Source organism: Astatotilapia calliptera, chromosome 4 (genome assembly GCF_964374335.1).
Source record: "Astatotilapia calliptera chromosome 4, fAstCal68.1, whole genome shotgun sequence".
NCBI classification, from domain to species: Eukaryota; Metazoa; Chordata; class Actinopteri; order Cichliformes; family Cichlidae; genus Astatotilapia; species Astatotilapia calliptera.
Genome location: NC_137425.1, coordinates 36,132,871 through 36,159,352, shown reverse-complemented (window position 1 = coordinate 36,159,352; position 26,482 = coordinate 36,132,871). Strand labels below are relative to the sequence as shown.

The 26,482-nt window shown below is 43.4% G+C and overlaps 1 protein-coding gene across 24 annotated transcripts in view; it reads left to right on the top strand.

Annotated features, from left to right (window-relative positions):
* LOC113021481 (NACHT, LRR and PYD domains-containing protein 12-like) overlaps positions 1-26,482 on the top strand; it is a 225,297-nt gene that overhangs the window by 135,840 nt on the left and 62,975 nt on the right. The gene's annotated exons all lie outside the window — the stretch shown is intronic.

The following is a 26,482-nucleotide window of genomic DNA, read 5'->3' as shown; positions in this document are numbered from 1 at the left end:
AGAGAGTGTGAGTGAAGAGGATAGTGTAGCGGATTCTTATCTGGTGTGCGGACAATACAGCCATGGAGTGATGCCGGGGTCACGGTAGAGCTGTCCGTCCACGTAGAGCCGGTCCACGGCGATGACGACCCTGCGTCGTTCCAGGATCTCTCTGGGGAACTGGTCGTTCACGCTAAAATCCGTTCCTTTCAGCTCTCTGCCACGACTCTTCACCTGCTCCTTCTGCTTGAAGTGGCCGAATTTGGCTACAATAGGACGTGGTCTCCCGCTTCCTGTCTTCGGATCCCCGATGCGATGCACTCTTTTGAACCCTATGTTTTTCACCGTGTCCTCCGGCAGCTTCAGTTGGATTTTAATGAAGCTTCTCACGGTCGTTTCCGGGTCCTCTCCGGCAGACTCTGGAATACCAGAAAACACCAGATTATCTCTCATGCTACGGGCTTGTAAATCTATAACGATCTCTTTTATTATTTTATTTTCTATGTTTAATTGGGTCAAATTTTCGGTTAGAGATTTGACCGAGTCCCGTAGCGTGGCATTTTCCGCAGCAAGTGTTTCCACCTGCCGCTGGCTGAACTCCAGGGATTCTCTCAGAGATTTAAATTCCCGGTGTAGGATCTCCACCAGGGACAGCCTCGCATCAAAACTGGACAATCACTTATCGATTGACTCCAGGATGTCGACGATATCTTTGCCTGCAGGCGATGTTGTGCTGGGGGAGTCTGCCGGGCGATATCTTTTAGATGACGGCGTCTCAGCTTTGGCTGGGGAGGATGCGCTCTGGGCCTTCTTCATTACTAAATCTTGGAAGCACCGGTCGATGTAATCTTGGAGAGCGTCTAAACTCTCCTCGTTGTCCTCCAGGGTGTTAGAGATGATAGAACAGATGTTGTTAGTTATATGACAATTGGTTAGTTTATTTGGTAATACTGAAGCTTAAAGAAACTTTATTAAATTTTACGCTACCATCCGCTTTTTTTCCGCCAAATCTCCGGCGTCTGACGTCACCTGCAACATGGGTCGCTTACCTTTTCCCGTCACTTCCGTCACTTACCTCCACACCTAAGTGACATGCGAAACGGCTCAAAAGCTGCAACATAAATATGGAGAGTAACACCAGAATTTCAACTAGAAGAGGTTTTATTTTCAACTATGTAACAAGTTAGCTAAAATAGCTGGTACCACAAAGACGAAGACTAGTGTGGCTACCAACACAGCTCACATTAACAGTGCAGTGAATCCTGCTTGTGCCGTGACGTTCAGGACTGCAAACCGAGCAGCATCACTGACTTTCAGCTTGTTGTGTTTGTGGATACATGACTGACTTTAATTATCCACAAAATCATCACATCTCTGTAGGATTAAGGTCGACTATTGAACGCCGTATATTTGAAAGTAAAGGCTTTAAAACCAAGTTAGTACAAACGTCACTAATGTCACATAACTCTGCCGACATGTGGCCAACAGTCATGTTTTAATGTTCTTCATTATTAAACATTCGCACATAAATAAGTGACGTCATATTCAGTACTTACTTTTTAAAGGTTTGCTCTTCGGCCGCTCCGCTTCAGCCCACACCCACTGCCGTGCTATGAAGTCTGGGATATGTTGGGCCACGTCTACACCGACCCATCCTTAAAATTCAGGGAAATGAAGGACGCATTTGAGGGCCGCATTTCGAGCAGCCTTTGAATTGGGACAGCCTTCGTCGCGTCGCTGTGACGTAATCGGCCTTAAAATGCGGCCTTTAAGGCTGCAGACCCTGAATCAGGAAACAGCCTGTCTCTGTGTGTTGGTCCTGCGACAGGGTGTACTCTGCCTCTTGCCCTGTGACAACTGTGATAGGCTCCAGCCAGGATAAGCAGAAGCGAATGGATGGATGGATTTTTAAGGAATAACATCTAAAATAAATAAACAAAAATGGTACAGCAAAATATTATGTAAAATATGATCATACTTAAACCCATATCTGAAAATTTATATTTAATTAATTTTGAAAAACATTTTGTCAAAGCAATTCAATAAACACTCCACGATTCAGGCTCTAAAGCATTAACTCATCATAACTCTTGAAACACAAAATATTTGAACTATTCCTGAAAGCTCAAATATTTTGTGTTTCAAGAGTTATGATGAGTCTCTTGGAAGTGTTGAAATTCTTTCAGCTGAACAAATGGTTATGGTAGTTACAGGTGTTTAAAAAAACTTTGCAAGCTATCATAACACTATGCATAGCTTCTCCAAACCCTTTCATGTCTGCCACATGTGCTCATGTGAAAAGCACAGTTGGGCTCAGTGGTGCTGGACAGTGAGCACCGGGTCCACTGTGGAGGACGTGAGGCCCTGAGACCACCCTGATGAAGTCTGTTTCTGGTTGTTTGGTCAGAGACATTCGTGCTGTGTGGATCTGGACAAACTCATCCTGCTCCTCCTTACACAAAGGAGCAAATACAGGTCTATATATAGAAATATCTATATATAGACATAAGAGGTGTCTTATTACCAAGGAGTCGCAGAATAAACATCCCATAAAAAAACTCTCTCAAGACTGTCACAACCTTATTCTTACCAAACATTGTGACGGCACTGGTTACAGAAGCATTTTTAAACTACTGAAGGTTCCACTGAGCACCGACGGAGCCACATTACAGAAGTGAAAAGAACATCAAGAAGCTCCCTCCAAGTTTTCAAGCTGAGGAGTAAAAAAGATTTATCATAAGAGCTGTCCAAGAGCAAGGGACCACTTGTGGAGAGCTACAGAGAGACTAAGAATGAAAGGAAACAATAAGTAATGCAATCAGCTGCCATGGCCTGTATGCATGCTCACCACACAAGCGCATTTAAAGTTTGCTGAACAATTTTTAGACAAGTCTGTGAAATACTGGGAGAGTATAGTCTGGTCAGATGAGACTACTAAACTCTTTGAATGCCACACCATGTTTAAAGTTCAAAAGGAGGCGGTTGGAACATCCTATTGATGGGCTCTTTTGCAACATATTGCACTGAAACTGAGCTCCAGGAGGAGGCTGGGTCGGCTGTGTTGATGCTGGAGTAATAACCTCAGGGGGTCCAGAACAAACTATATTCTCTAAAATTGTCTATGTATTCAGCACGAGCAAAGTTTCAGTCCTGGTCCTAATGTTTCCCTGCTTCGAAGGAGCAGGAAGAAAATTCTTTTAAATCCTCTGAGTTGGAGATAACGGCTCCTTTGGCATTTCACAGGAATCTTAAGCAGTGGTCCTTCCACCACTACTGTGAGCATTTATTGGTATTTGTTTTCACAGAGAAAATGATTTACAACTATCAATAACATTTAAAGTTAGACAATAATCAGTAAAGTGTTGCTATGTAAATGTTCCCAAACATTTCCTCCTCTTTGGGTTCAGTTGTTGCCCAAGGTGCAGTCAGAGATCCAACTGCCAACACTCCCATAAGAAGACAACCCCCTGATTTCAACATTGAGCCTCGAATGAACAAACAATCTCGCTAATCTCATCACACCCATTCACATGCCAATGGGTGCATCAGAGAGTAACACAGGGTTAGTATCTTCCACACGGATATTCAGGATCAAGACAGGAGCAGCACCAACCTTCCTAGTAGACCTCTTGAGCTACAGCCAAAAGCCAAAAAGACTTGTTCAGCTAGGCTATGAAGTCCAGCTCAGGGTATGGGCACTATAACACCAGAGCAGGCAACATTGTATCAGCTGATATCCTTCTAGGCATCTATTTGGTGTCTAATATAGAACAGATCATTTAAGCTGTTTTAGTTCCTGTGCATTTGTAAAACACCAACAGTCCGTTTGACTTAAGTACCACCTCTTTGTCACAGGATTGTGCTGCTGTTCTCCAGCTTTTGGTGTATGGACACAGGCAGTGAGAACACAGAGCCATGCCAGCAAACATAAAGTTACAATTAATGAACAATCTCGACTGTAGTGGTCATTAAACTTCCCTTTAATTTAAACCGATTCCAGAAACTCTTCCTGTTTTCTGCACAAAGCACCACGTTTATGGCCTGCCATGATCTGCCGTTGTACTGGATTCTCACAGCTCTGTGTTCATCGTGAGGACATATTTATGTGAATATGTAAAAAAAACCAACTCCCCTAGTTTAGTACTGAGCGCTCTGACAAGTCCCAGATGTTTGGATGCTGGAGCACAATGCCTCCGTGAGACTGGGTGTGTAAATCATGTTGTGGGGAACAGAGTAGGAATCATTTCAATCCTATTTTATGGTCTGCTGAGTCCGAGTGCTGTGTAAGGTTTAAACGTCTTCTTTCAGGAGTTCTCTTAACTGAAAGTTTTTGAGTTTCTGGATTTTATTCAAAATGCTTTTTCTGTCCTGCACAATTTTGTGGGCACTATTTGAAATCATTTACATCAGGGACATTCAGTTCAATTAAGTTTTATTTAAATAGCACCAAATCACAACAGTCATCCAAGGCAGTTTTGTATTGTAAGATAAAGACCCTACAATAATACACAATAGACATACTGAGCTGGTTAAAGGTGTCGTGAGGCGACAGGAGGAATAGAGGAAGAGACAGGACATTCGCCTATTGCAGCGCTTGCACGGAGAGAACGATCCTTCATGCTGACAAACACAGCTACAGTGCATGTGGAAAGTATTCACAGCACTTCACTTGCTCAGCCTGCTGTCATTGTCATTCCCAGGCCTGAGCGTAAACTTAGAGGAGATCGTGCTTTTGCTGTAGCAGCTCCCAAACTGTGGCACGATCTGCCTTTAGAGATCAGGAGGCCTCTCCTCTGCCTGTTTTTAAATCACTTCTGAAAACTCGTCTCTTCACCCTGGTCTCTGACACCTTGTGAGATGCTGTTTTTTAGTTTTTATGTATTTTTATTAGTTGATTCTATGTTGTTTTCTTTTAAAAATAGGGTTGTTTAAATTTCATGTATTATGTGTTTTGTTTTTTCTTCTTTGTTCTATTCTATTATTCTTAACTGATTTACTGTACAGCACTTTGATCCTGTGCTGGTTATTTTAAAGTGCTTATAAATAAAGTTGGATTGGATTGGACGCTTTGGAAAGCCACACATTTGTCTATATAAGTTCTAATAGCTGACAATACAGCTATAAGGCAGGATTAGATCATGGCACAGATCTGGGAAAGGGTAAAGAATGATTTTGGTATCACTGAAAGTCCTAATGAGTGGCCTCCATCATCTGTAAATGGAAGAAGGTTGGAACCACCAGGACTCTTCTTAGAGGGTTAAGGACCTTCTTACCCTGAGTGATCAGGGTAAGAACGTCCTTATTCAGGGAGGTGATCAAGAACGCCATGGTCACTCTAACAAAGTCCCAGTGACTTTTCTGTTGAAAGAGGAAAATCTTCCAGAATGACAGCCATTCATGTAGCACTCCACCAACAAGGTGTGTGGCAGAGTAGCCAAACAAATGAATTAAAGTTGGCAATAACGGACTTACCAAAAACATTAGATGAATTAATGAATATGTGCATCAGGTTAGACGGCTACATGCAGGAAAGTCTGGGTGTTTTTGGGCAAAGTCTCCTCTCTGGGAGTGGAGAAGCATGAGAGCGCGCAGGCAAATGAGGAGGAGCCAGTGCAGCCTGGACGGGCCCGTCTCAGCCCGTCAGGTCAGGGAAGAAGATGTTGGGCTGGTGAGAGTTTTGCCTGTGGCCAGAAAGGTCATTTTGTTGACACGTGACCCTCACAGGGAAAAAGGTGTAGCCCATTAATACCGTTAGGGATTCTGATGGGTGCAACTTAAAATGTTTCTCCCCACCTGATCTGCTCAGTTAAATTGTCCCATCTGTTAATCACATTTACCTCCCAAGCTCTCATTGACTTGGAATGCTACTATGCAAGTAACCCAAGCGGAAAGGGTTGCATGAATATGGTTTTGTTTTGTTTTTTATTATTATTTGACATAAATATCTTTCACTTCATCATTATGGGTGGCTGTAGCTCAGGTGGCAGAGCAGGTCAGCCACTAATCAGAAGGTCGGTGGTTCGATCCCAGGCTGCCTCCTGGCTGCATGCCAAATATCCTTGGGCAAGATACTAACCCCGTGTTTGCCTACTGGTGGTGGTCAGAGGGCCCGGTGGCACCAGTGTCCGGCAGCCTCGCCTCTGTCAGTGCCCCCCAGGGCAGCTGTGGCTACAATGTAGCTGCCATCGCCAATGGGTGAATGACTGAATGTAGTGTAAAGCGCTTTGGAGTCCAATGGGCTAGAAAAGCGCTATACAAATGCAGGCCATTTACCATTTATTTACCATTATGGGATATGTAGAACGACACCATATGCCTCCATCACCTGACATAGCCTACCGCCTAGCTTACCCCTAACCCTTGCTAGCAGGAGAGAAAATCTGCCACAATCATCTGTGCCCCGGCCTATGGAGCATCAGCACCTGGTTTGTAAGGTGCTGGAAAGTGGCCGAGGCTCCGAACAAGACAAATGGAAGTGTGACAAATCGGTACAAACCATATGAACTAGAGAAGGACGTTTTTTTCTTAGACTCCAGCCAAGGAAATCTGCCAGTAGCCCTTTGTTAAATCCAAGATGTGAAAAAGCGAGCTGCGCCCAACCTGTCCAGGAGCCCAACGGTGTTGAGGCAAGGGCTAAGCATCAAACTGTGACACCTCATTCACCTTGCTGTAGTTGACACAGAACCGTATAGACCCATCCCTCTTTACCACCAGAATTATGGGGCTACACCACGTGCTGTGCGACTCTTCTATTACGTGCATTTCAGCCAATTTTCTTTTTTAATCAGTCTTTTTATTGAAAGAAGTTTTTGTACAATCACAGACAAGAAATTATTAAGAAATTATACAAGCAGTAGAGCATACTTCTTATAAACTGAAACCCCACCCTCCCACTTGCCAGGGAAGAAAACAAACAAACAAGCAAACAAGCAAACAAGCAAACAAACAAACAAACAAACAAACAAACAAGAGAGAGAAGGTGTGACAAAAAAACAAAAAACTCATTTTACCAAGGTCGTTTTACCAACAATCAATTCCACGGACCAAACTGGCTTATCAAGGGCAGATACTCTTTATTCAATATTAGACGCGTCTTAAGTATAATCCATGACCCCCCTTCAACTGATACACCTGAAGCCCTACTGTCACTTGATGCTGAGAAGGCCTTCGACCGGGTGGAGTGGGACTACCTTTTTCATACTTTGAGCAAATTTGGCTTTGGCTTTAACCCATATCATGGGTTAAAACTCTCTACAATGCACCAGTGGCAGCTGTGCGTACTAATAATACGATCTCTTCTTATTTTAAACTCCATAGGGGCACTAGGCAGGGCTGCCCCCTGTCTCCACTATTGTTTGTCATTGCTATAGAGCCCTTAGCCTCAGCCATACGACAAGATACCAGTATCACAGGAGTCATCAGAGGAGGCCAAGAATACAAAGTTTCACTTTACGCAGACGATCTATTGCTTTTCATAACTGACCCCACCCTCGCCTCAAAACTACTAAGCACGCTGCAAAGATTTGGTTCAATGTGGCTACAAAATAAATCCTCAGAAAAGTGAATTCATCCCAATCAATGGAGCTGCAAAAAATATCCCATCTAATCTAATACCATTAAAAATAAACAATAAAAAGTTTAAATGCCTCAGAATCTGGATCTCCAACTGTTACAAAGATCTTATAAAGTAAACTACCTGCCAATGTTGGAGAGTCTGAAAAGGGACATCCACTGCTGGAACTTGTTATCCCTCTCTCTCTGCGGGAGGATCAATATATTAAAATGAACCTGCTGCCAAGGCTCCTTTATCTATTCCAAAACCTCCCTATATACAGTATCTGACCAAACATTTCTTCAGCTCTCTAGACAAGCTAATATCATCATTCATTTGGAACAAGAAGAACCCACGCATCCTGCAAAGGCCACGCCCACAAGGTGGACTGGCTCTGCCTAACCTTCTGTTCTATTATTGGTCAGCCAATATCAGGGTGCTGCTCCACTGGATGCATGACACTGATCATCTAGTGGTTCCAAGCTGGCTTCTCCTGGAGAGCTCGTCCTGTGGACTGTGCGAGCATTGTTATGTGCCGAGATCCCTTCAGCCAGGCCAGTCTCTCATTATACTTCTAAACTCATTTTGGCCAATTTTGTCTGAACAAAATCCTGTTACAACGTGGCAACATCCGCTCTCTGGACCTGTGTGACATGGTCAACACAATGGAGGGAGGCAGGAATGGTGGAATTTAACACCTCCAGCCCCAACTCATCTATTTCCTTCACCAGGCTCACCAGAAATGTGGTTTCAGCCTCTTTCCATGCTTTAAGGAGGTTGAGATGATATACTTGTGCGACTCCTACCCTGTCTGACCTGATCACTTCATAGTCAATATCCCCCACTTGCCACTTGTTGAGTAAATTGGAACTAGAAGAATGGAGAAACACAAGCACTCTATCTCCCAACGAAAATTGCCTGAGTGTAGCCCCTCTACTGAACAGGCGCTGTTGATGTTATTGGGCCTCGAGCAAATTCTCTTGCAATAACCTCCCCAAAATGTGCAGCTTTGCTCTAAGGTCCAGGACGTACTGAATCTTTATTTTAACCGGACTGGGACCTTCCCCCCGTGGAGGCCTGGTGCACGTTCTGCACTTCAAACAACAGAGGGTATAACCCGCGATCCCAATTGTGTTTATCCTCCCACCCAGTAATTCATACAGCTCTTTCAGTGTGCGAGACATGATGTGCCCTGGTCAGTCAGTATCTATTTTCGGATGCTGACTCAGGAGATGACCCGAAACAGTGCCTGCTTTATCGCAGATATCACGTTGCATTATCCACAAGAGCTAATGTCTTGATGCTCAATCATCCAGGAAAGCAAATCTCCAAAAAGTTGATTCTGTTCATCTGGACGTAGCGTTTTGTGGGAGAAATATTTCGTCACTCATCCAAGTGACTTCTTCAGTCTCAGCTGACTGCAGGTTTCCCCAATCTTATAAACAAGAGCTAATACAAAGCGACCACGTTTAAATGGCCTGATGAAGTGAAGCAGAGGGCCGAGGCAGAGGCAGTGCACCACCTGCTGCTCCTGCATGGTCACCATGTCGACCATCATCTGAGCCAACCCCTGCGCTGGCTGAGGGTCTGCAGGTTGGTCCACTGTAGTACTTTGGCCAGCAGACCCTACCACATCACCTCAGCACACACACCAGATGAACGTGTTTTCTCTTTTGTACTTTTTCTTTTTCTTTTGTGACTGTACATTTAATTGGAGCTGTCCACTCTGCTCAGCTCTGGCCTACCCAGCACTTTCTCTGCCTTGGACCAATCCACCTCCTCCAGGCTCCAGCACCTACTAAAATAAACAAGTCTCTTGTGAACAAAATGGATGAGCTAAAACTACAGGTGGAAGACAGTCAAGTGCAGACCCTTTGTCCTGCACTGTGAGATAGCTATTCTAGCTATTCAAGGGCATGTTCACAGCTCCCCACATAGCAAGCAGGTCTGGCCCGGATCTGGTGTCAAGCCAGCAATGCTGGCTGACTTCCAGCATTGTAAGTGGTATGTCATCCAGATATGGGCCAGGCCTGGCATAGATGGCACTGTCTATGTGATGGCATGCCACATCTGGCTTAATTGAGGTTTGGTTTATGTGGCCCTGGCTCATAGAAAACAGGTCTGGCCCAGATCTGGCATCAAGCTGGCACTTCTGACTGACCGGTGTCATGTATGTCATGTATGTCATGTATGTATGTCTGATTCCAATTCAATTTTATTTTCTCTTTAAAGGCAATCTGTTATCTTCATAGGAACGTGTCTCAGTGTTGTTAGACAACAATGGCACACAGCGCCATACAAACTACTGGGTACCATTTTCAGTTGCTGCAAAGAAATTTGAGAAAAATGGACCATCCTGCGTCTATTGTTTTCAATTTGAGTATCAGGGTGTCTGAATTTAATAATAATAATAATAATAATAATAATAACTTTATTTATAAAGCGCTTTCAAACAAAGTGCTGTACAACTAAAGAGATAAATAAAATAAAAGCGATACATAGCAATACAGGTAAAAGACACAATACAAGTTAAAAACAATACAAATGTAAAAACTAAAAGCCACAGAATTAAGACATGTAGGATGAACAAATGTGTCTTCAGCTTAGCTGTAAAAACCTCCACAGAGCAGCCTGCCGAATACAGTGGGGCAAAAAAGTATTTAGTCAGCCACCGATTGTGCAAGTTCCCCCACCTAAAATGATGACAGAGGTCAGTAATTTGCACCAGAGGTACACTTCAACTGTGAGAGACAGAATGTGAAAAAAAAATCCATGAATTCACATGGTAGGATTTGTAAAGAATTTATTCGTAAATCAGGGTGGAAAATAAGTATTTGGTCACCTCAAACAAGGAAAATCTCTGGCTCTCACAGACCTGTAACGTCTTCTGTAAGACGCTTTTCTGTCCCCCACTCGTTACCTGTATGAATGGCACCTGTTTGAACTCATCATCTGTATAAAAGACACCTGTCCACAGCCTCAAACAGTCAGACTCCAAACTCCGCCATGGCCAAGACCAAAGAGCTTTCGAAGGACACCAGGAAAAGTATTGTAGACCTGCACCAGACTGGGAAGAGTGAATCTACAATAGGCAAGCAGCTTGGTGTGAAAAAAATCAACTGTGGGAGCAATCATCAGCAAATGGAAGACATACAAGACCACTGATAATCTCCCTCGATCTGGGGCTCCACGCAAGATCTCATCCCGTGGGGTCAAAATGATCATGAGAACGGTGAGCAAAGATCCCAGAACCACACGGGGGGACCTGGTGAATGACCTGCAGAGAGCTGGGACCAAAGTAACAAAGGTCACCATCAGTAACACACTACAACGGCAGGGAATCAAATCCCGCAGTGCCAGACGTGTTCCGCTGCTGAAGCCAGTGCATGTCCAGGCCCGTCTGAAGTTTGCCAGAGAGCACATGGATGATACAGCAGAGGATTGGGAGAATGTCATGTGGTCAGATGAAACCAAAGTAGAACTTTTTGGTATAAACTCAACTCGTCGTGTTTGGAGGAAGAAGAATACTGAGTTGCATCCCAAGAACACCATACCTACTGTGAAGCATGGGGGTGGAAACATCATGCTATGGGGCTGTTTTTCTGCCAAGGGGACAGGACGACTGATCCGTGTTAAGGACAGAATGAATGGGGCCATGTATCGTGAGATTTTGAGCCAAAACCTCCTTCCATCAGTGAGAACTTTGAAGATGAAACGAGGCTGGGTCTTCCAACATGACAATGATCCAAAACACACCGCCCGGGCAACAAAGGAGTGGCTCCGTAAGAAGCATTTGAAAGTCCTGGAGTGGCCTAGCCAGTCTCCAGACCTCAACCCCATAGAAAATCTGTGGCGGGAGTTGAAAGTCCGTGTTGCTCGGCAACAGCCCCAAAACATCACTGCTCTCGAGAAGATCTGCATGGAGGAATGGGCCAAAATACCAGCTACTGTGTGTGCAAACCTGGTAAAGACCTATAGTAAACGTTTGACCTCTGTTATTGCCAACAAAGGTTATGTTACAAAGTATTGAGTTGTATTTTTGTTATTGACCAAATACTTATTTTCCACCCTGATTTACCAATAAATTCTTTACAAATCCTACCATGTGGATTCATGGATTTTTTTTCACATTCTGTCTCTCACAGTTGAAGTGTACCTCTGGTGCAAATTACTGACCTCTGTCATCATTTTAAGTGGGGGAACTTGCACAATCGGTGGCTGACTAAATACTTTTTTGCCCCACTGTATTCGGCAGGCTGCTCTGTGGAGGTTTTTACAGCTAAGCTGAAGACACATTTGTTCAGTAAATACATCAAACATGGATCACTGATCAAATAGAATAGAAGTGTCAGATAAACAATATTGAAGAACACCAGAGAATAAAAGCAACAAACAAGTACAAAGCTACAAAACAAAAATAATCACAATGCACATAAATTAATGCAATGAAAAAATTATTATTGAATTATGTTAGTATATATAACTATTGTATACTTGTAGAATGGTACCCTGACAAGCAAAAAGACTTGAAGCAAATGAACATTTGTTAAAAGGTCAAAGCAAAAACAGAGCCTCCAATCACAAAATAGGTGGATGAAATGTGGCAACAAAGTAAATTCAGCTTGGTCTCAAGTGTGTCAATTGGTGTTTTAGGTGGAACATTTTGAACATCTTTGGTTTGATTTCTGGGAAAGAAAATGCATTGATATTCAAACCCCCCCCCCCCCCCCCTTAGAATTACTTAATGATTGACACTCATTAATTTAACTGAGTGCAAAGCTCAGATTAGCATACTAACCTGATCAGGAATTAAGCTATTCCAAAACCATGTGTATTACCTAATGCAAAGTCCATATTCTCCTGAAAGTCTTCGTAAGAGGTATGAAGTGGTAACTTTAAACAATTGATACACGTGTTTGCAATGGGTAGTTTAGACATGGTTTGTGCATCAGGCTCTTGGTGAAGAAATTCAATGGACGGTTGTGGAGAGAAGCCAATTGGTGGAACAGTGTTGGCTCCAGTGGCGAAGGCAAGAATTGTCCCCAGCTTCTGTGTTCCGTCTTGATCTAAAGGAAAAGCAATACTGTCAAAAATGGCATTAAAGACAAAAAACACAGCAAGCATTTATACTTTTATCTGATTCAATGAAAAGATGCACTGCATTATAAATTGAACATACAATGCTTAAAACGCTAAATTTACCTTCTGCATCTGTTAGGTAGTCTCTCCAGAAACTAATGACAACTGCTTCAGCATGCCTTTTATTGCTCCCAGCTGGAGAAAGGTGGATGGTACAGAGGCTGTCAAGAAGGTCAGCTGTAAGCACTGAAGGTGACCAGCATAGAAGGGTGCGAAAGCTCAGGGATATGGGACTTGACAGCCGTCTGTGTGCATGGGTGTTGGACTTCCTCACTGGCAGAACTCAGGTGGTGAGGGTGGGCAGGTGCTCCTCCAACAGCATCACCATCAACACAGGAGCACCTCAGGGATGTGTCCTCTCGCCACTGCTCTACTCCCTCTACACTTCAGACTGTGTGGCCACCCATGGCTCCAACACCATTGTGAAGTTTGCTGACGACACAGTGGTGTTGGGTGCCATCTCCAACAACGATGAGGCGGCCTACATGGATGAAGTGAAGAATCTGGCATCATGGTGCCAGGACAACCACCTCCAGCTGAACGTCGGCAAGACCAAGGAGCTGGTGGTGGACTTCAGAAGGGGTCAGCACAGAGACTACAAGCCCATTATCATCAATGGAGCTCCAGTGGAGAGGGTGCAGTCCTTCAAGTATCTTGGTGTCCACATCTCAGACCTGACATGGGCTGCCCACATTCAGGTCCAGACCAAAAAGGCTAGGCAGCGCCTGTATCACCTACGACAACTGAGGAAGTTCAGGGTCTCTCCAAAGATCCTCAGGATTTTCTATACAGGCGCTGTGGAGAGCATCCTCACACAGAACATGACATCGTGGTTTGGGAACAGCTGTGTGAAGGACAAAAAAGCTCTCCAGAGAGTGATCCGTACAGCAGAACGCTGCTGCAGGATTGCTCTCCCCCCGCTTCAGGACACCTGCACCAGGAGATGCCGGACTAGAGCAGCGCAGATACTGAAGGACCCGTCCCATCCTGGCAACAAACTGTTCCAACTTCTGCAATCTGGTAGAAGGTTCCGCATCTTCCGGGCAAGGACAGAGAGACTCAAGAGGAGCTTCTATCCCCAAGCCATCCGTGCCCTAAACACACACACCCGCCCTCTCACATCATCTATAATTGACTGAGACAGGACTCTTCCAGACACTAAACCAAGGAACAATGTACATTTCAAATTCCTTTAATTTTAAACATGTTTATATTGTCTATCCTGTAAAATAGTCAGATGTCTATTCTTATTAATGTACAGAATTCACCTGCTTGCTGCTACTACTGCACATTCACCCAATGTGTGTGTGTGTGTGTGTGTGTGTAAATATATACACACACACATACATATATATATATATATATATATATATATATATATATATATATATATATATATATATATATACATATATATATATATATATATATATATATATATACATGTATACATATATACATATATATATACATATATACATATATATATACATATATACATATACATATACATATATATATATATACATATACATATATATATATATATATATATATATACACATATATATACATATATACATATATATATACATATATACATATACATATATACTAGGGGTGCAACGATATTCGTATCGATATTGAACCGTTCGATACAGTGCTTTCGGTTCGGTACGCATATGTATCGAACAATACAACATTTGTAATTTATTTTATAAATTTTCCTTCTGACGATGCTGTCTGTGTTGAGCGCTCAGTGAATCTGTGTTCGACTACTCCGCCTAGGCTGCACTGTCCAGCGCAGATCCACTGAGCGTTCAACACAGACAGCATAGTCAGAAGGAAGAGCGCAGGGCAAGCTAGCGAGACAGAAGTTAAGCTCTCCTTTTAACATGGACCTCCCCCACTCTCATTCAGATCTGGCGTTTGGAATTATTTTGGTTTTCATGTGACGTATGACCCTGAAGGTAAGCGCGTCATGGACTAAAGTAAAACAGTATGTTGGATGTGCCATGCAATGCTCAATTACATTGGTGTGAACTAGTGTGTTAGCGCAGTTAGCTCGTTAACGTGTTGGCCGTCTAGCCCCATGCACGGGGCGATCGGCGGTAGCTCGTTAATGGAGATTTGCCGTGTTGTGGCGTTAACGTCATTTCAACGAGATTAACCTGAAAGCACTAGTGGGAACACAACGAATATGACTGCACATTTACACCGACATCATCTGTTACGTCTGGTTCAGTTTGGGTAAGAAGGAAAAACAGCCGAGTCCGTGTAGGTGACAAACATAGTGATTTTATTGCATGCTTCTAAGACAGAAGCATGGGAAGACAAGCGTACAGCCACAGATCTCCAAAGAGTGGACCGTTCCCCATCCTTATGTAACCCATGATGACATCACACAGTTAGACCTTACTGGAAATGATAACAGTCTCCCCATAGTCCAAAGTTCTCCTTATACAAACATCAGATGATACTTTAGAGAAAAACAAGTGTGTGACATGTCATGTTGTGCAGTTCTGTGAGCCTGTGTGTCCAACTAGAGAATGTCCTGACATGACCTCCCTGTGTAAATAAGGGTAAACGTGCGTGTTTACATAACTCTCTATGTGCATGTTCTGATGTAGGCCTGCAAATGAATTAGAACAAGGTCCTGCTGGACCCTCCAGTTATGGACGGTGAATACAATGCTGTGGATACCATTTGAGACTTGATTACAATGATGATAATATGCATACATTAATCTTTACTCAGATTACCATAGATATAAAACAAAGATTATACTGTCATCAGATTCCACAATGGTAAATGATTAATGATTGATACTTCTAATTATAACTGTGATCATAAGGATACAAAATAAAATATCTCCTGGTCACATTCCTCCTCTTTGGGCTGGCTTGCCAGCCCAACTCACACCAGGATTTATTTCCAAACCAAACAAACACGTTATGACACTTATCAACCCCAACACCTCCGTCGTCTTCCAATTTTCCCACAACCCAGCTGTTCTTTTAGCTTCAGACTCGAGTTTCAGCCTGTCACGCTTCAGGCCTCTTCGCCACCTCCTCTTGGAGTGAAGAAACACCCTCGGATTCTTCTTTCTTCAGCTCCCCAGGTAGACTACTGAGTGAGCTAGCCACGTTGCAGAGGATTATTCTGCCTCTGTTTTACCACCCGTGTTGTGACTTGGAATGAGCCTTTCCCTGAGCTCCCCTCTGCTCATTCACCTTGAGACCACTAGAAACAGAACTATTACTTCCGGAGCTTGGCACGCTCCCTCCTTCTCCTGGAAGCTCAGTAGCACAGCTCTCTGTGCCATTTCCGCTGTTCTGCTCAAGATGATCCCTGACGCCTCTCCCGCTTACGTCTTCCAAGCATTCCCCGAGACCTCATTGTTCTGGTGTCTACTCCTTTCTCTGCAAGAGACAGAACGCCAACACATCCCCCTCGCTGGCTCTCCTAACCTAATGTTGTTGACTTTGTTTATTCCACTCCTATGCTATGCCTATGTGTGTAAGCGTGCATGCACTTAACCCTCTGCACGTGAAGTCAATAGCTCCAATATATCAATCCGATCCGTTGTCGGATGAAGCTTTTGACCTTCACAGACTAAGTGCCAGCTCCTTATAAGCACATTTGCAATGTGTGTATAAAAATGAACAACAGACCTCAAACAAATTGGGCATTCTTAATTCCAACTTAAGTGTAGTACTCAGTTTCTGATCATCTAATTATGCTTCTCACTCGTTCCCTAAATTGTCTAGAAACCTTTAATTTTGCCATACCTAAATTATTAAAACACAAACCAAATCATAGACCCCTGCTATAGCTTTTTGCCTTATGAAGCTGAGCACAAATTCTATAATGAGCAACAACCTGCAATATGTACCAAAAATCTTCATGGTCACACCTGCAATTAAAGATCAAATGCACTTTATACCTGTTTTAATTCTTCCTTATATAGAACCTCCTCAGTTTCAGGTTAGTTGCGATTAGTCTCAATTAATCGTTCTAGTTGTATTTTGCAATTCAGCTAAAAAGCAAACCTGTTAAAGCAAACAGCTTATTACAACCACCTGCAAATCATAAGAGTAATAAACGATTCAGCACAACAGACAAGTATCATGTTCCGGTTTCTCCAATCATTAAATCACTTTTATTGCCACAATTTGTTTTATTCACACTTGGGCAATATTACTCCAAGAGAGAGAGAGAGAGAGCCCCTAATGGCCAGTTAGTGGGCTCTAGGTTAACCTGTCCCCAAATTTGTTATTTGTTATTACTTGTTTTCATGTCACTTGTCTGTTTTCTACTGCACCCCTCTCACCAAAGCAAAGCAAACATTAGCAGCATATTGACCGTAGTCAGCCATCCACATCCCATAGATGCTATAAAAACATTTCCTGTAAAAGAATCACACATAAATTCATCCACCCTCTTGTTCTATCTCGGTGGAGGTTAACCTTAAGTCGTAGTCAAGTCTTGTCAGCTTTTACCAGTCAGTCCGTTTGTTTTATTTCCAGTCTTTCATCCATTCATTCTTCCATTCCTCCATTCTTTCTTTCTTTGCTGATTGTGGAAACCATCGCCGCATTTAGATTTCCGCCCTCAGCAAAATGACGTCATCTCAAAAAGAAAACAAGAACTTGAGTTTGGATTACCTCGCTGAATCCTTTTTTAGACAGGGACTCTCGTTTCTAATTGTCCCCACAAGTGTTTCCTCCAGAGCCAATTTCAATGCGGAGAAACTCACTTACAACAATTTTCTCGCCGACGTGTAACGCTTGTAATTTCCGATGTGCAGATCTGCTTAAAGAAAAGATTCACAAACAAAAATCAGTGCACTGTTCAAAATATAAAACAAAATAAAATAAAAGATAACAAAAACAAAAATACCAACGCCCGGGTCTTAGGACTTGTCACTGAATATTCCTCCCATCAATAAAAATACCCACCTAAACCTACACAGAGTCAAGTCACCACCACCTCAACCTTTTCCTATTCCTAAACCTATATGTTTTGCGTTCGTGAAACAAAATAGAACCGTTTCCATATTAAGTAATTTGAGCTCTTGAAATGTTTTAATTCTCTTAATTCTGCCAGTTTATTTCAACACTTATTCAATGACTTTTATTCAACTGCTACTTGGTCACTCAAATCTTAGCTGTTCAAATTGCCTAGAGTTCAACAAAGTCTAGATCCCCGTTATCATGAAACTTGAACGGGTGTACGATGATTTACTTACAGTAATTTAGAATCATCACTCAACCTAGCTCTACTACTGGCACTGCGTGACTTTTCTCACACTGGAAACCAGAATTTAGTACAGAACTTTAATACCTCAGGCAATCGTGTTCAAGGGCTGCCCCCCCTTTCTCTTCTTCTTTGTCCGTGTGTTCCTCCTTTTATTAAGTCTCCATCACAATGCTGTGGCGCTCTGAAATAAGACTCACACTGTTAATTCATCGTTTTCACTCTGCACCACTGCTCAGGCTGTTTTCTTTTCTTTTTAGTGTACAGTAAACAATTGAGTCGAGGCCTTAAGCCCCAGATATCTCGCACAGGCATCGTTTTCATCACCAAACCGCTCTGGACTCTGCTCCCCAGACCACACAAATGCCCTCTGGGCTTATTATTGTAGCAGATTCTGTATTTGAATTTGTTATGTGCAGCATTAAGCCTTTGTGAGTAAAGCATTCTTCATTGCAGCAGCTGGAGCATTGTGTGTCACTTCTTAGTGAATTGAATCAACATTTTGATTTTGGTGCATGGGTGTGTATCAGTTTTCACTCACTCAACGAGTGCATAAGTGTTCATGTGTGTGTTTCTCTTCATTCTAAGTCGGCGGATGCAGAAGTGTGTGTTTGTGTGTTTGTATTCATCACCTTCCTGCTCTGTTGTTTGGGTAAACCAGCGGCCTGACGCATGCCCTGGGGTCCTCCCCTCCTCTTTGGGTCTGTTTTCATCCGTTGTTGCAGCTGCCTGCATCTTCTCCTTGTAACTTGACCCTTTTGCTTCTGTAGCTCCTTCCGGGCTTGCTCCTGCTGTTGGAGCTTTGCATCAGGTCTGGCGACCTCCTGCTCCAGCAAGCTTCCGCCTGATTTCAAGTCCTGTACGTGAAACTCCAAGTCTGACTGATGAGTTCAATTAGCAGCCAGCTCCTCCGGAGCCATGCTCAATTTCTGGCAAAGACCTCAGAGTCTTTTCCTTCCACGTCAGATCAGAGTCTATTTATGTTGTCCTTACTCTGCTCCACGGCCTTCTGCAGCTCTGCTGTTCGGCTCTTCTCAGAGGTCAGCATTCTTTTGCTCACCCTCCCTTTTCCTCCGGGCTTAATGCGCGTCTCGTCACAGCTCTGTCAGCTGACACAGTCTGGGAATTTTCCCCCGTGTAGTGAAACGGGCTTTAGGTTTAGTGCTCTCCGTCTCTGCTGCATGAGATCGCTTTTTTGCAGCACTATTGACATCCTCAAGTTGTTGTTGTGAGTCCAGCTGCTGTGGCCTTCAGGGGTCAAAGGGTCAAAGATGGTCGCGGAGAGGGCAACGATGGTAGAGGGGAGGGTAGGAGTCCAGGTCAGCTTCGGCTTTCAGAAAAAACAAAAACAAAACAAAACAGGCGAACAGGAAAATGATGTTGTGCTGGCTGTGTTGTGTTGGCTGTGTTATCCCCCCTTTTTTGTTTTTTCTCACCCTATAATCAACTTATAACCCCCCAAGTTGACAGGACAACACAGGTACGTGTTAAAATTCTTAAGATCCTGTTTAGAAACCTAAAAAGGAATTTTCTACCATTCAGTAGTCATTTATCTTAAACAATCAACAAAAACCTGTCCCAATTCGACCCTTTTAACCACTAAATTTGTCGTGTCCTTACTTAATCATCAGACCAGTGTCTTTGTCTTTTGACGTTAAGTTGTTGTCCTGCAACCCAGAGAGTTTATTTGTCCGTAGTGGATAAACTATATCATTTAAAAACAGGTGTATGTTAAGTGTCGCTACTTTAACCTTGCATGTACGTGCACATGTATGTAAGCTGTTTCTTCATTGCATGTATGGGTGCGTCTGTATATAGAATAGAATAGAATAGAATAGAATTCAACTTTATTGTCATTGCACAAGCACAGGTACAGGGCAACGAAATGCAGTGTATGGGTTAATTTAACTTTTTCTCAAATGAGGCATTCCTCTAACATGCAAATGTGTCTGTTCCTCACACTTCTCATACCTGTCTCTGGTTGTGTGTGGTTTTATTTGTTTCAGTCATTTACCAGGAACATCTTTTCCTTTTCTCCATGTCTTCCGCCAGAGGTTAACACTGGTGAGATTCAGGGACACAGCACCCAGAGCAGTTCAGCGAGAAAAACCTGCCTAAAACTACATTCTCTCTTTTTTTTTTTTTTTTTTTTTTCCGGGAGGGGTGGGGACAACTCTGGTGTCCAGCCGTGAATTTTAGCCAAAGCTTGGCCTGTCTTCTGCTGCCGTACTCAGGTTTCCAGGTTAAGAAAAAACACCTGTATGAAGACACTAAACATACATTTAGTATTTGTATAAACATAACTGCCTAAATTATTGAACTGAACCAAGGATCAGTTGAAGACCTTATAAATCCTGCTTCATTTCCCGTATTTATCACTCACTCCTAGTCTTGAGGAGGGTAGATTTAACTCTTTACTAACTTTAAACCCCACAAGTAAAAATTTCATATGTTCTTGACTGCAAACACAAAAACTGCTTGATGTTATTACTAATCATTTTCCTCCACAACACTCCAAATCATGTTCTCTCTTGTGTCCAGCAGGGGAATAAGGTGACCTCTACTCTCACTGCTTCCCCAGTCAGAGACAATATCTCACTCACACTTCCACACTTTATTGTTTTCCCTTTTTCTTGACTATTATTATTTCACAGAAAATCAACTGACCTACTTCTCCTTCCTCTTCTGTCATGCAGAAAGTCACACACACACAGCACTCGGCCCCCACCTTGTCTTTCTCTCACAGACACACCTACACACACACACACTCTAATCGTCCTTTCACAACAAAACTTCACAAACGTCTACTGCAACAGTTTTAAGCACGCAAAGCCAGCGAAAATTCACTCTCACATTCACTTCCCTAACAACTACAAAGTTTTCACATAGAAAAATAATCCAGACAATCTACCATGCACCGTTTTCCCTCCTTATACGAGAGACTCAACCAACTTTTAAAAGCTTTATTTACACAACATCAAATGAAGCACAGATCTCTGCCTTTTCCAGGTAGAGAAGGAAATACGACCCAACTAAAAATCTCCCAGCAATCACACAAAGTTCTCAAATTTTGTCAAGATATTTATCCCCGCACTCCTACCTTACGGGAGTTTTACACAAGGGATCATTACTCTTTGAATTCTATTAAACCATAGTCACATTAGGAAATCACAAACACAAGACTACAAGGTTTAGTTTATTTAATATACTGAAATCTTTTAACCATACTTCTGAGACCCCCTTTCACCTAACAAAGAGAAGCTCAGAAGGACAGAAATGGAGAAATAGGGAGATGAAACCAAGGGCCGCAGCTGTACACACACACACACTCCGCTCGTACTCGCGCGCGTGTGCCCGCTACCGCGCAGCACCACACAACCCCTCCTTTCTCCTAAGGAGAAATACACACACACACTCTCCTCTAACAGCGAGAGAAGAGAAAGGCGTTTTCGTTTTTTCACACTCTGGATCCACACAGAAGAAATTCAACAACACAAGACAGTTTATACAATTTACACTTTTAAATTCACACACACACGGGTAATTTATATTCTATATACACACGGGCCCGCATAGACGTCATATGCTAGAAGAGGTTACACCTAACTTTTTGACTAATTTAAAAGCACCTATAGCCCAGGCCTCGCCTTGCTGGTCAATACACACCTCGGGAACGCCCTCCCGATAGCGCTCGAATTCCTAAGAAAACACCATATGCCAGAACAACTTTATCTCACTTCTCTATTTCTCTGCTGGTGTTGCTAAATTTTTGACTAATTTAAAAGCATCTTTCAGCCCAGAGCCTCGCTCTTGCTGATCAATTACCCGTCTCAAGTACGCCGCCTTGAAAACGGCCTCATTACTAAGTTCTAGTACTTTAAAACTGCTTCCCCGCCCGGACACCCGGATCTCCACCAGCGGCGTGAAATATCCCAGATCACGCTTTTGGCTTTACTTAAAGTTCACAAGCTCCTGACGTTTAAATAGGAGGCAGCCGGTCCGCGACTCTACCTGCCAATTAATGCAGTATAAGACACTCACTCCTAGAATGCCTGGCCATTAAGGGCGTCCCAACATTCCCCCGGTAGGCCAACCGAGCTTAAACATAACAACGCGTCCGTTGCATGTGGCGTCTGCCAAAACGCTGAACAACTGCATTCATAGGGGCCGCGCCCCAGTCCTAATCAAATTTACTTATTTTAAAAGCCTCACTGTGGGTACCCTGCCCTCCAGTTTAATTACCTGAGACCCAAAACCGCGTTTTTGCTACCCAATCAAAACCAAATTATCCCTACACTACCGATTGACTGGCTGGCATTCCCAGTCAACCCACATTTAAACCTCTTAAACCGTATTTATTTGTTTCCACACACCTTAAACCGTATTAACTTAAACACATAACTTCTTAACTCAAAATTCACCCCCAAAATAAACAGCAATGAATTTAGTCAGACTACTTTGCCCTATTTTAAAACTAATTACACAAGATCACTATGGACCAACGCCAGAAGCCCAGACTGAGTGAATATTATTTAATTAAATTTAGTTTTAATTTCCAATATAGCGCCTTTGGATAAAAATCAACAGGTGGCACTCACCTTTCCTTTTCTTATTCCGCCTGGCGTCACTCAGATAAGCTGCTGGCCTCCGCCCCTGTTTGTCACCCACACGATAGCTGCAAGCTCCCTTCCCCCCCAACCGGAGTTTCGGCACCAAGTTGTTACGTCTGGTTCAGTTTGGGTAAGAAGGAAAAACAGCCGAGTCCGTGTAGGTGACAAACATAGTGATTTTATTGCATGCTTCTAAGACAGAAGCATGGGAAGACAAGCGTACAGCCACAGATCTCCAAAGAGTGGACCGTTCCCCATCCTTATGTAACCCATGATGACATCACACAGTTAGACCTTACTGGAAATGATAACAGTCTCCCCATAGTCCAAAGTTCTCCTTATACAAACATCAGATGATACTTTAGAGAAAAACAAGTGTGTGACATGTCATGTTGTGCAGTTCTGTGAGCCTGTGTGTCCAACTAGAGAATGTCCTGACATGACCTCCCTGTGTAAATAAGGGTAAACGTGCGTGTTTACATAACTCTCTATGTGCATGTTCTGATGTAGGCCTGCAAATGAATTAGAACAAGGTCCTGCTGGACCCTCCAGTTATGGACGGTGAATACAATGCTGTGGATACCATTTGAGACTTGATTACAATGATGATAATATGCATACATTAATCTTTACTCAGATTACCATAGATATAAAACAAAGATTATACTGTCATCAGATTCCACAATGGTAAATGATTAATGATTGATACTTCTAATTATAACTGTGATCATAAGAATACAAAATAAAATATCTCCTGGTCACACATCCTAGTGCAAAGACAAGTGGAAGCAGACAAAAAAAAGCAAGCATGCTACTAACTTTAGCCGAGTCATTTAGACAGCTGTTAGTACATGATTCTCCTTATGCTGCTGAGAATATAGCCCAGAAGAAGCGGATAGTATAGCTTTTATTTTGGAAAGAGCCATTTCTCTGTAATAAACTCTCTTTTCCAAAGATGAGTGATTCCTCAATCAGATACAGGGCTCGCAATATCGCTAGCCCGACGTCCCGGAGCTAGCGATTTTTTTCAGTCGGGCTACCAAAATTCTATCTCTTCCCTGCCCGTCGGGCTATTGTAGGAAAAATATATGTCAATGCTTTTGCATTCTTTTGGAAATGTAGCTGGGTAATTATGTCATTGGCATCGGTGAGCCACTGTCAATATGTGACATATTGAAGTCGCGTTTGAATTTGCGCTTGTTTTTTTGCTTTCACTTTGCAATCGTGCGAACTGTGTATAGAGAGCAACAGCACTGATCTGTGAGTGATGATAATTTGTGCACCAATTCCTCTGACATCGTCTTATTAATCGTTAGCTTATGCCACTCCCATGTTGCCTGGTCTCTGTGGGTCCCGTCAGTACAGCTCCTCCTCTCCGCCCCAGTAGCCCAGGGGATACTGAGCCGCTGGCGCCATGCCTGGGTTTGGAGCTTGATGTCCCCTTGTCTGGCCCACTCTGCCTCGAAAAGTTCCCTGTGCCTGGGGTGATGATGGATAACCTGCTTCTTGCTGTCGTGGTGTAGGACAATCACGAATCCAATGTCCTCGTCCTCCACACCTCAGGCATACATTCGGGTCCAGCATAGGTCCCCCCAGACCACGGCCCCTTGGTCCACCTCCCCTTTGGGATCCACCACGTCCCCTCAGCGACCTAGTAGTCCCCCAATTCCCCGCGGGTCTTCCTTGCCTTGGGAATTCATTGGCGGGCCATCGGTCATCAGGGTACAGAACCGGATTCAAATCTGGACAATCAGGCCCCGGATCGCCCCGTGGCTGCGCCACCAGCATCTTCTTAGGTCCATCTTTAGTTTCCTTTTTCTTTTCGTTTAGTTTTTCTCTCGCCTCTGCCAATTTCAATTTCACTAACTGCCCTTGCGCCTCCTCCAGCTCCTGTTTTTTCTTGTTCACCTCGTCTTTCTCCAGCTCAAGTCGATGTATAATGTGCCTCTCCCATTTTGCTGAATCCGCCACCGCAAAATCAGGATTCTTTTGTAAATCTGTTCTTACTCGTTCTGGGAGACCTGCTAATACTGCAGATCGGAACCACGCCCTTGGTTCACCATTCTGCCCAGGATGTTCACCAGTTTGAAGAATCCACTGTTCTTTTGCATGCTCCATAAACTCTCTAGGGGAATGTTCTGGGGTCCAAACAATCCTAGGTGTAGTGCCCATGTTATGAGTCGGATACTTCTCACGCACTGCGTCAGAGAGAGCATTTCGCACCCTTGCATAGGGGACGTCGTTTGGTTGGCATACAGTTCTTGCTATCTCTTCTACATCTGCGAGGCCTCCTCCTCTGAAGGTCCTCCCACCGATAGCTCGGAAATCTCCCAGGGCCAATTCCTCTCCTTCTGTAAGACTTCCTAGTCAAGGTGCGGATGTGTCTACAGCCAGACGGAGGAGAGCCACAGGAGCTATCCACAAGTATGATCCAAGACGGGACTCGCCAACCTGGATAGACTCAATAGGAGTTCCCCGAGGAGTTCCAGATGAGTATAAGTTAGTTGATCAGATAGCGGCCGGGTTTGAAAGTGTGTTTCTGTGGGTGACTCCAAATAAAAATGTTGATCGCATTAATTATGTTCATTATAATGTGTTGAGACTCTCTAATCTCACCAGGGACGCGGTGGAAGGTCTTGCAGAACAATTAGGTCCGACGTCATTAATGGGAATCCAAAATCGCATGGCGCTGGACATGTTATTGGCCGAGAAGGGAGGCATGTGCGCGATGTTCGGAGATTTATGTTGCACCTTTATTCCCAACAATACAGCTCCGGACGGAACGGTCACGCGGGCGCTGGAAAATTTGAAAACGTTATCTAGAACCATGCATGAGCAATCAGGCGTGAACTCGAGGCTGGGAGACTGGTTCACATCTGTTTTTGGGCAATATAAGGGATTGTTTATGTCTGCCATGTTTTCTCTTCTAGTTTTTCTAGGTTTGTTGCTGATCGGGTGTTGTCTCATTCCTCTGGTGAGGCAGGTGTTGGGTAATCTGGTGAGCAGGGCCATAGCTTCTGGTTCAGCTGGGTCAGCTGGTCCGGAACATATGATGCCGTTGCGAGAAGCCGCCTGGACGGAGGAGTGACACAATATCTCTAAATGTTGGCCTTTTTTCAAAAGGCCAAAGAGGAGGAGTGTGATCAGGAGATATTTTATTTTGTATTCTCACAATCAGTTATCATTGATTAATCATTTACCATTGTTGAATCTGTTGACAGTATAATCTTTTAATTACATCTGTGTTACTTTGAGCAACTATTAATGCACACTGACTGTTTATATAAAGTTGTTGCACGATAGAGCAGTCACACCATACAGACCCACTAGTCCTGTTGGGCCCTGGCAGGCCTGCGTGGAGTTCTGCACGTACGCCGGCCTCTAGTGACATGCACGCACTTATGTAACACACGCACGTTCACCTACACACTTAGTAATAATAGGAGGGTCATCTGAGGACAGTTTTTCTGATAAATACACTTTCACAAAATGCACAATGTAATACACACTTGTTTTTCTCTTAAGAGTAGCAGTTGATGTCTATATAAGGGAAAACTTTGGGATAGGCGGGGAATTGTTATCATTTGAGATCATTTCCAGTAAAGATCCAACTGTGATGTCATAATGGCAATATAAGGAGACTGATGCTTCAGTTGACGAGAGGATTCGATTGCAAATTGTCTTTTCCCACACTTAGTGCACAAAGTGTGTAATAAAGTTCACTATTTTTGACACCTACTTCGACTTGGGCTTGCTTTCTTCTCTTCCCTAACTCGAACGAACCTTAACACTTACTATGCAAACATGACAAGTGAAATCTCCCGCAGCTTAAACATGTGAGAGGTTCTTTTTGCCTTATAGTCTGATTTGTCATAACTTCTCCGTTTTGTGGTAAGCTTTTCTTTGGCTGTCACTTCTTCACCCTGACCTGTCTTATTTGGCT